General features: G+C 36.2%; 1 long non-coding RNA gene across 3 annotated transcripts; it reads right to left on the bottom strand.

Moving 5' to 3' along the window:
• Positions 1-2942: 2942 nt before the first annotated feature.
• On the bottom strand, positions 2943-5629 carry LOC145088329 (uncharacterized). Of its 3 annotated transcripts, none has more exons than XR_013701077.1 (7): positions 5034-5629; positions 4854-4970; positions 4695-4773; positions 4498-4588; positions 4260-4340; positions 3864-3914; positions 2943-3403 (listed from the first exon to the last, which is right to left on the bottom strand). It is a non-coding gene; the product is annotated as an uncharacterized LOC145088329 (long non-coding RNA). The 3 variants fall into 3 exon arrangements; XR_013701078.1 differs by having other exon boundaries at positions 2943-3210; positions 4854-4934; positions 5034-5627; XR_013701076.1 differs by having other exon boundaries at positions 4854-4934; positions 5034-5626.
• Between the last annotated feature and the right edge of the window lie 3720 nt (positions 5630-9349).

Here is a 9349-nt window from a genome sequence, read left to right on the forward strand (position 1 = left end):
GGGTTTTCATCCCACAATGTTATATCATATATTTATAAATATAGAACATTCAAACTTATATAATTTCACCATATAAAAGCAACTCTTATCCCACCCCATCGATCCTCACAATGCCACGATCTAAACTCTCGTATCTAAACATTTCCTCTTTATCTGATCCCTACTCACAGATCTAAACTAATCACTCCACCTGATCCATACTCTCGGATCTAAAACTAACCTCTTGGTCTAATCCATACTCCCGGATCTAAACTAATCTCTTGGTCTGATCCATACTCCCGGACTAGGGACAATTAACTATGTCTTAATCCATACTCCCAGATTAATAACAAGTTTACCTATTGGTCTGATCCATACTCCCGGATCTAAAACTATGCCAAATCCATACTCTCGGACTAGGGACAATTTACTATACCTAAATCCTGTTCTGATCCATACTCCCGGATCTAAATTGTGCCCAATCCATACTCCCGGACTAGGGACAATTAACTTAGTCTTAATCCATACTCCCGGACTAATAACAAGTTTTATCTCTTTACCTGATCCATACTCCCAGATCTAATACTAACCTCTTGGTCTAATCCATACTCACGGATCTAAAACTAACCTCTTGGTCTAATCCATACTCACGGATCTAAAACTAACCTCTTGATCTGATCCATACTCACAGATCTAAACTAATCTCTTGATCTGATCCATACTCACGGATCTCATCTACCCATGTCCTACCCAACATATTTGTAGTTACAAAATACATATACAGTTTAACTCATTAAAACCTATATAGTTCATCCATTCCACCAACATCTCAAATGAACAACAATATATAAACACATAGCACGTATTTCATAACAAATACTTAATATTTATGTGTTACAAGAAAGTGACCACACACTCACTTGATCAGAAGATGATCGGACAGTACTACGGCTTGCAATGGTAGTATTCTTCGGTGAAACCAAGATCACTTCACACACCGGGTTTCTCACGGGCAGAGCTTCGGCTCGGACACTATTTTCCTCTCGGGATCTTCGGGCTTCGGGACTTGCTTTGGGTTTCGGGGATGATACCGGGGCTTCGGGGGTTAAAATTGCACGTAAAACGATGTAATATGGGAGAGAGATGAGAGAATGAGCAACCAAACTCGGCTGGCCCTTCGAATCTATTTATAGGGCAAAATCTGCCCTTTCCATGTTGTGAAACCTTTTTCCATGTCGTGGGCTTGGTCGTCACTGCATGCGTCATCACAAGTTGCATATGGGGGACTCCCGGAGGTGTTAGAAGACTTGCCACGTCGTGGTATCTGACAGTTTTGGGGTTTCGCGCCCTGAACTTCAGAAATTCATAACTTTCGCTTACGAACTCCTTTTTCGACGTTCTTTATATCGACGCGTAGGTGAGATTATTCTCTACAACTCTCTTTTAGACTCCATTGGCTAAATTTGACTTTATTTTTAATATATTATAAATATATTACTTATATGTTATCTTTAGTAGGCCGGGACAGGAAAACTCCGTTCGAAATTCATAACTCCTTCATCTGAACTCCGTTTTCGTCTGTCTTTTTATCGTTGGACTACTATCGAAGACATCTTCGACTCTTGTTTAGATCACTAAGGATAGATATATATCTACCTTAAATTCAAGATTTACGTCGCGCTGGGTCGTGCCGGTTCTGTCGCGAAACTTCGACAGGTCATAACTTCTTCGTTATAACTCGGATTTTGGCGTTCTTTATATGCACGGAAACCTTGTGACATATACTACAACTTGGTTAAGATTAATCCTTATAAATAATCTTCTATCAAAAAGTCATTTTTGATGCTTATCGTCTCTAAATTGACTAGCCCGGAGCTACGGGCGTTACAGGAGCTAACCGATACGGTGCTTTGGCTATCATAGTCGCACCAGAACTAAGTCAATCCTAAACTCCACCTGCCTCTCAGAAGGCACCTCAGGAAAATACTCCCGAAACATATTCGGGGTACTCTCGTATAACCGTCACGTCATCCATAATTGCCTTACCCTTATCCCGGGTATCCATAACATAGGCAACATATCCAGAACAACCCGGCTGAAGATAACATCTGGCCCTAGCTGCTGAACATAGAATCGACCCACATTGAGCACTCTCTCCATGAACCACTAACTCTCCCCCATTTGGGGTCCGAATGCGTACTAACTGAACATAGAATCGGCCCACACTAAGCAAATTACTTTTAAATTGCATTATGAGACTATTTTTGTTTTCAGATTCATTCTAAAGATCTATATGAACGTTATCCTCCAAATCTACTATGTTATCCTCCAAATCTACTATGTCATTGTCTCTAGATTTCCAACATCATTCACAAAGTTAACAACCGAAGTCTCACTTACACCATCAAAATTTCCCTCAAAATTACTTAATGACTCACTACTACAGTTAATGTTTGGATCATCAAATCCAAATTCAAAGTCATTATCTGTCTCAAATCTATCAGTACTTGGCAAAGGAAATCTTACCTTAAAATTACAAAGGAGATCTACAAAACTAGTATTTCTCGTTGCCATAATAACCAATATACGTGAATGTAAATGCAAAATAAATAACAGGATAAAAACGCAATTAGTATCCTACATCTAATGTTTCACATCAAATATATACATGATAATTAGAAAAGAAATACATATCTTATGTTAGAGTCATAATAAACCTAACGATGCAAATTTAAGGGAAACATGTAAGAATTGAGAATACAAATGTGAATAGAGAACTCAATAGATGAAAAAAAAAACATAACTCAAATGATTGAATTTATAGCATCAAAGCTTGAAAGTATTCAAATAAAAGTAATGATATGACAATTCATGAAAATGCTTTTTAAGAGTTTTTAGATGAACTAGAAAGAATTCAGTTGCCCCGTTGGCGCTGATTTGAATAATATTTGCAAACAAAAAGCTGGAAATAATTTTTTCAAAATGGCACTAAAAGTTATATAAACAGAATTTGTTTATGTTGTATTTATCCATGACATTCGATGAGAGTGAAAAAGAAAAAGAAAAACATTTACTCAGTAAACAATGAAAAATTAACAAAACACGAAGAACATAATGGTTAATGCCATTCCATCTGGAAACAAAATGAATAATTTCATTCCTTCCTTGATTCTCGGATTCACGAATCTCAAGCAATTTGTTCATGCAAGCTAGTATAGCCTCCATTGTGAACTGCAAACATCAAAAATCACATTTTTTTTACTGCTTTTCACTATTATTTTTGCATTAATTAAATTCAATAGATAAGATAACTTTCTTTTTGGAATTTTTTGTAGGAGCAGATTGGACCAATGGTCAAATATTGAAGCTTCCTCCTTGCAGCAAGGTCGATGAATTAACATAAGAGTGATGTTTTGCTCCAGTTCTACAAATAATCAGTATAAATAAAACTGATTTTTTTCAATTCACTAATTACCCTTTTTTAAGACTGATTCAAGAACATTTACTTAATTCGTATTATTGTCTATAGCGACTATCTTTTAGATATGTGTTAAATGCAAAAGATAGCAATCTACTTTTGTTGGTCAGTTTAATGTAACATGATCAACATCATATTTTCATATCTACCTATTACGACATTATACTCTTAGAAATCTACCGATTATAGCAACGACACTCATATACAAAGCAATTTTCATAGTTACGTGTGATGTGGGTAATTTTTTCAAGTATAATGTCCTAATAAGGAAAACAAAAATAAAACTATGGCGCTATATTTGGGTAGATAACATATTTTTTATTTAAAATTCGTTAATAAGATTTTTTTTTTTAAATTTGAATGTTGCAAAAGAAATAAATAAAAATGAGAGCATATGGCAGCTAACCTCATGCATCAGAAGCACAATTTCATCAAGACGGCTCAAACGCTCCAATACCTAAAATTAGTGTACAAAAAACAAAAAATATGATAAAAAAAGTAGTGATTAATACTATCAGGTATTGATGATTTGAGGAGCAAAAATACAAAAATGGTGCGTATGTTTTTTTCTTTATATTGTGTAGTCATTTTTTTTCATTTATGGTCCTTATTTCAAAGTTTTCCTTGGACTTGCTGATTTAGGTTTGCATTTCAAGGTTACATATCAATTTTGTCCCATGTTTGAAGATTTCTGACACAAAAATAATATGAAAGTCCAAAATAAGGATTACATTTGAAAAAGTTTTCAATGTTGGACTAAAATACATTAAAATTCAGAAAGTAAGAGTACATTATAACTTACTCCAATCTATATAAAACATATCCCCTCATTGTAGCTTGAACCAAAGATGACATGGATGATTGAACGTGGTTTTAATTGATACTGAAAAACAGAAAAAATAACCATAATCTTTTTCACAAATTTCAATGTCGTAAACTACCCATATGAATTAAAGGGGAAGCATAGTAACTGTTACTTGAAGAAAGAGAGTGAATTGAAACAACATATGGAACTATATAGAGAGAAAGTAGAGACTTACAATGGGAAAATTGGAGTTGATTTTTTTGGGTGAGTGGGAGGTAATAGGTGGAGTAATGTGGCATATTATAATATGTGAGCCTAATAATAACCTGCAACACCAAAGTTGTTGTAAATATGCAATATCATAATAAGGTTAATACCAATCAAAAAAATCTTAGAACAGAAAGAATATGTCTTAAACTCGCAAACAATTACCTTTTGTCCATGTTTCCAGAAGAAAAAAACCGACTTGTTTATCTTCATATTTGTACAAATCACCCATCAAATGAAATATCTTCAAGAACACATGTTAGTTACCATAAGAATCAGTCGGTGATATAAATAATCATATGTATCCATCAACAATCTACATACCCTGGTTCAAGCATTTCATTGACCAGTTGGGATACATAGTGAAACTCTCCTTCAAATCTCCATATCAAGCGGGTTGCACGCCTAATCAACCAAAGAACTCCGCACTCAATCAATATACTGAAATCGAAACCTATATATAAGCAAGTAGAGCATCAATAAAATTAAAGTCAAAAAATTGACCTCATGGATGAAAGCTTGCATCTCAGGCTTCGAGAGGTCAGACCATAAAGCAACGCAAATCTACTTATCGGGATAACATGAAGGGATACTTGCTTCTTCTTTTCTGTTTCTGTTTGGAATCGGTTGTTTGAGATACAAAACGGATAAGTCTAATAGGAATTTTCAGTTTGATCAAAAACGTTGGAAGCTGTGGAAAATTGGAATCCCTGGAAAAAGATGGTTGGAATCAAAAACCCACAAGCACCAATTGAAAGCATGGAATCAAAAACCCACAACCACCAATAGAAACTATCGATTTAGAATAGGCTTTGGAGACGAAGTTCCTTCAGCGGACTATATGCTAATCAAAGCTCAGAACGATATAGTCAGATTCCAAACACCAGATGTTGTTATTGGGTAAGAGAGAGGTAGTGAAGCGGCAATCCGTATGGTGGTCGTCCAGATTTTGTAGAGTGATGAAAAGCGAAATTAGACGGAAGAAAGTAAGAAGGGATTGAGAAGAAATAGAGATAAAAGGAACGCAGGAGAAGGCATCCCATTGGAAGCGACGACGGTGAGTACAAAAAAAAGGCGGTGGGATAAGCTGAATTAAAATAAGGCCGTCGTCGCCGTCGGCATGCATGATTTTGGGACTTTTGGCTTTTCCAAAAAGTTAAAAGTTTTCCAAAAAGTCAAAAGTTTAAAAAGCTTTTTGTTAATTGGAAAAAAAATTTAAAATAATTTTTTGAGAAGAAGAAAAATAAAGCTTTTAAGAAGTCTGTATCCGTGTCCTTTTTCTTCTTTTCCTCCTTAAAAGTTTAAACAAACACATTATAAAATTATCTTTTGGAAAAAGATATGAATAAAAAAATTCTTTTCTAAAAAGGACTTTTGGGTCTGAAAAACTATACCAAACACCCCCTATGGCCAGCCAATTGAAGGGTTTCGAGGGAGAGAAACGTAAGGAAGAGTGAAGAAGAAAGAAAGAGGAAGTAAGGAAATGCGAACGAAAAAGTATTGGAGGAGGAGGGCGGCGACGTGGAAATCGGAAACAACGAATAAAATAATGAAAGTCGATAAGAACGAAAGAGAAGAATTGGAAAAGGGAAGTATTATTGTGGCCTGAAATTGAAAAAAAAAAAGGTTTGTGGCAAAACAGGAAAGAGAAAGAAGTTCACTGTATTCCAACTTTCCCAACTTTTTAAGCTTTTATGTATATATAAATAATGACATTTTTGTTTTGATTCTTTTATTTGTTTTTACATATTCAAAAATTGATTTCACAACTCAAATTAAAAGCTATATATTTATTTGTTATTTGTATAATTCTAGTAATACTTTTAAATTTCTCGTAAATTATAATAATATTCAACATTTGTATTGATTTGAGGGCATTAGTTAGATTTTTTGATGGTATAAATTGTTAACATTGATATATAAAATTTTAGACAAAACTTCAAAAATGGTCCCTGTGGTTTCCGAAAATATCAAGTTTAGTCCCTAAGTTCAAAAAACCTCACAGATGGTCCCTGTGGTATCAAAACTTTTAACAAATGGTCCTTTTCACTAATGCCGTTAGCTTTTGGGCATTAAGTGAAGGGTATTTCTGTCTTTTTACTACCACAGGGACCATTTATGAAGTTTTGTCTTGTTTTTTATTTAAAAAAAAAAAAAAATAATAATAATTATTTAATATTAACTCTCTCTCTCTCTCTTTCTCTCTCTCTTAATTAACATAATACCAGTTAACCCTATTACCGGAGAGGGTATTCCAAGACTCGTTACTCTAATCTTTGGCGATGGGATCAGCCCTTTGGTGACCGGCGCCGTTGACCAGGTCTTCGAGGCAATGCGTGCGTCCGTTACCTTCGAGAAATTTGAAGTTCATGGCGACATGAACACGATACCCGATGATGTTATGGCTTCGATTAAGAAGAATAGAGTTTGTTTGAAGGGCAAATTGATTACGCCGGTGGGCAGACGGGTTAATTCGTTGTATCTTCTGTTGAGGAAAGAACTGGATTTGTATGTCTCGCTTTTGAGAATCACCGCCTCCCTTCTGCTTCCTTTCTCATTATCAGGTGATCCCCAAATCCTCCTTCGACTACCATAGGTCGTGGTCATCTTTCCCGGCGGTCAATAGCCCTTGTCGAGCTCCAAGTGTCGAGGGAAAATCGTGATCAAACACCGACTGCTTCCCATCTGTTATTCTTACTATCTTCCCAGCCAAATATCAAACCCAAGCATCCATTTTTTGAAGAATAAAGAACAAGGGAGCTACTGAAACAACCCCCTTCGCATCCACTACAAGAATCGAAAGAGGAACAACCATCCCCGGCAAGGCAATAGACGACAACCCTGATGTCGCTCCTGTTTTCCCGATTTCTTCTAATCGAGCACCGGTGATGCTCTTCCTGACCGACAACTGCTACTACCCGGTCCCTATCCTCTCATCTTCTGTCGGCTGGAGCAAAGCACCCACCGAAGCCTCACACTCCTCTTCCCTTTCCGTTTGGAAAACTTGAAAAAAGCCTCGTTATTCACTGAAAAAAGCCTCGTTGTTCACCGATTCATTAATCTGGAGAGAGAGAGAGAGAGAGAGAGAGTTAATATTAAATAATTATTATTTTTCTTTTTTTTTTAAATAAAAAACAAGACAAAACTTCATAAATAGTCCCTGTGGTAGTGAAAAGACAGAAATACCCTTCACTTAACGGCCAAAAGCTAACGGCGTTAGTGAAAAGGACCATTTGTTAAAAGTTTTGATACCACAGGGACCATCTGTGAGGTTTTTTGAACTTAGGGACTAAACTTGATATTTTCGAAAACCACAGGGACCATTTTTGAAGTTTTGTCAAAATTTTATAATATATTAAGTAAGATTATATGTAAAAATTTAATAAAGATAAAAGAAAAAGTTAAAAAGACCAAAATATATTTTAAACATATCAAATAATATAATATTATTATATAATAAAGATAAAGGTTAAAACCGTAAATTAAAAAGAATATTTTCAAAAGTTAAAATTATAATATTATAAGGACCGTTTTTATAATTTTAAACAACTAAATGGAATATGGGACAACAAAACATTTCAAAACAGCCCATTTGTACAAAACACTTTAAAACCAAAACCAACACCGTTTTTGCAAAATAAAAAACTCTTGTGGGAGTGACCCAAGTTGGATTTGGGTTTCCCCAAGATTGGAGGTTGTGACTTGTGATATCCACTGTTGGACCTGAATTGGGTTGATATCAGCGTGAGAAGTATGTTGTAATTGCCCCATAGAGGGGGACTTCATTGTTGTTGTTGTTGTTGTTCGGGAGGGTTACGACCTCTTCCTCCCCCTCGTCTTCCGCTGTTACCACCGCCACAACTGCTACCACGAGGGGCGTTTGCAGGTTGAGTTTGATCGAAGCCGCCTGTGGTGTTGTTGATGTCCAACGCATGTTCGATATTGGTAGTCATTTGTTTCGATCGGTTTGTTTCTTCTAGTATATATAAGGCATGATTTTGCTTCAAAGAATCAGATAGAGGGTGGTTTTGTTGAAGAATGATGGCCACTCCATCGTAAGTGTCATTTAAACCAACAATTAATTGGAGTACAAGACGATTGTTCGTGACCGGAGCATCGACGCTAGCTAGTTGACCAGCCACAGTTTTAATTTCTTGACAATAGGACATCATATCCTTGAAACTTTCGACTTTAATTTGGCTAAACTGGCTTTCGAGATCTACAGCTCGAATATTTTTGTTGTCTTGAAAAACATTTTGAAATATGAAGTCTCGTCCATGCTTTGAGAGTGGTAGTATCTGATTCCAAAATAGTTTGGAGGAGATGATGGGAGATGGTGGCATATAGTCATTGTAGGACGATTGCATCCGGACGAAGCCAAACTTCGTTCTTAGGTGATGATTCTGTTGTCATGGGTGGAACTATATGATCGAGAACATCATATGCAGGACAACGCAGTTTGAACAAAGTAGCCCAGGAGGAGTATTGGCCTTTGTCTAATCTAAGAACCAGTTGAACAAAAGTTTTGATGTTGGTGAGGGTAACTCGGTAAAGCGGGATGAAACGGAGAACTAGGTGCGGTGGTCGAGGTGTTGGAACTTGGTAGCTGATGGATAGTTGCGACGATGGTTGTTCTTTCCGATGGATAGTTGGTGATGGTTTGGTTTTTGTCGGTGGTTGTGGCAAACAAGGATAAAATTGTACAAGGAGGAGGAAGAGGAGGAGATGGAGGATTTCTTGATATGTTGGTGATGGTAAAAGAAATAAGGACGATTTTACTCTTGGAGTTGGAGTGGAAGGATGTTTCTTGGGAGTGGAAG

Source organism: Lactuca serriola, chromosome 2 (assembly GCF_051521515.1).
Source record: "Lactuca serriola cultivar US96UC23 chromosome 2, Lser_US96UC23_V15, whole genome shotgun sequence".
Taxonomy (NCBI): domain Eukaryota; kingdom Viridiplantae; phylum Streptophyta; class Magnoliopsida; order Asterales; family Asteraceae; genus Lactuca; species Lactuca serriola.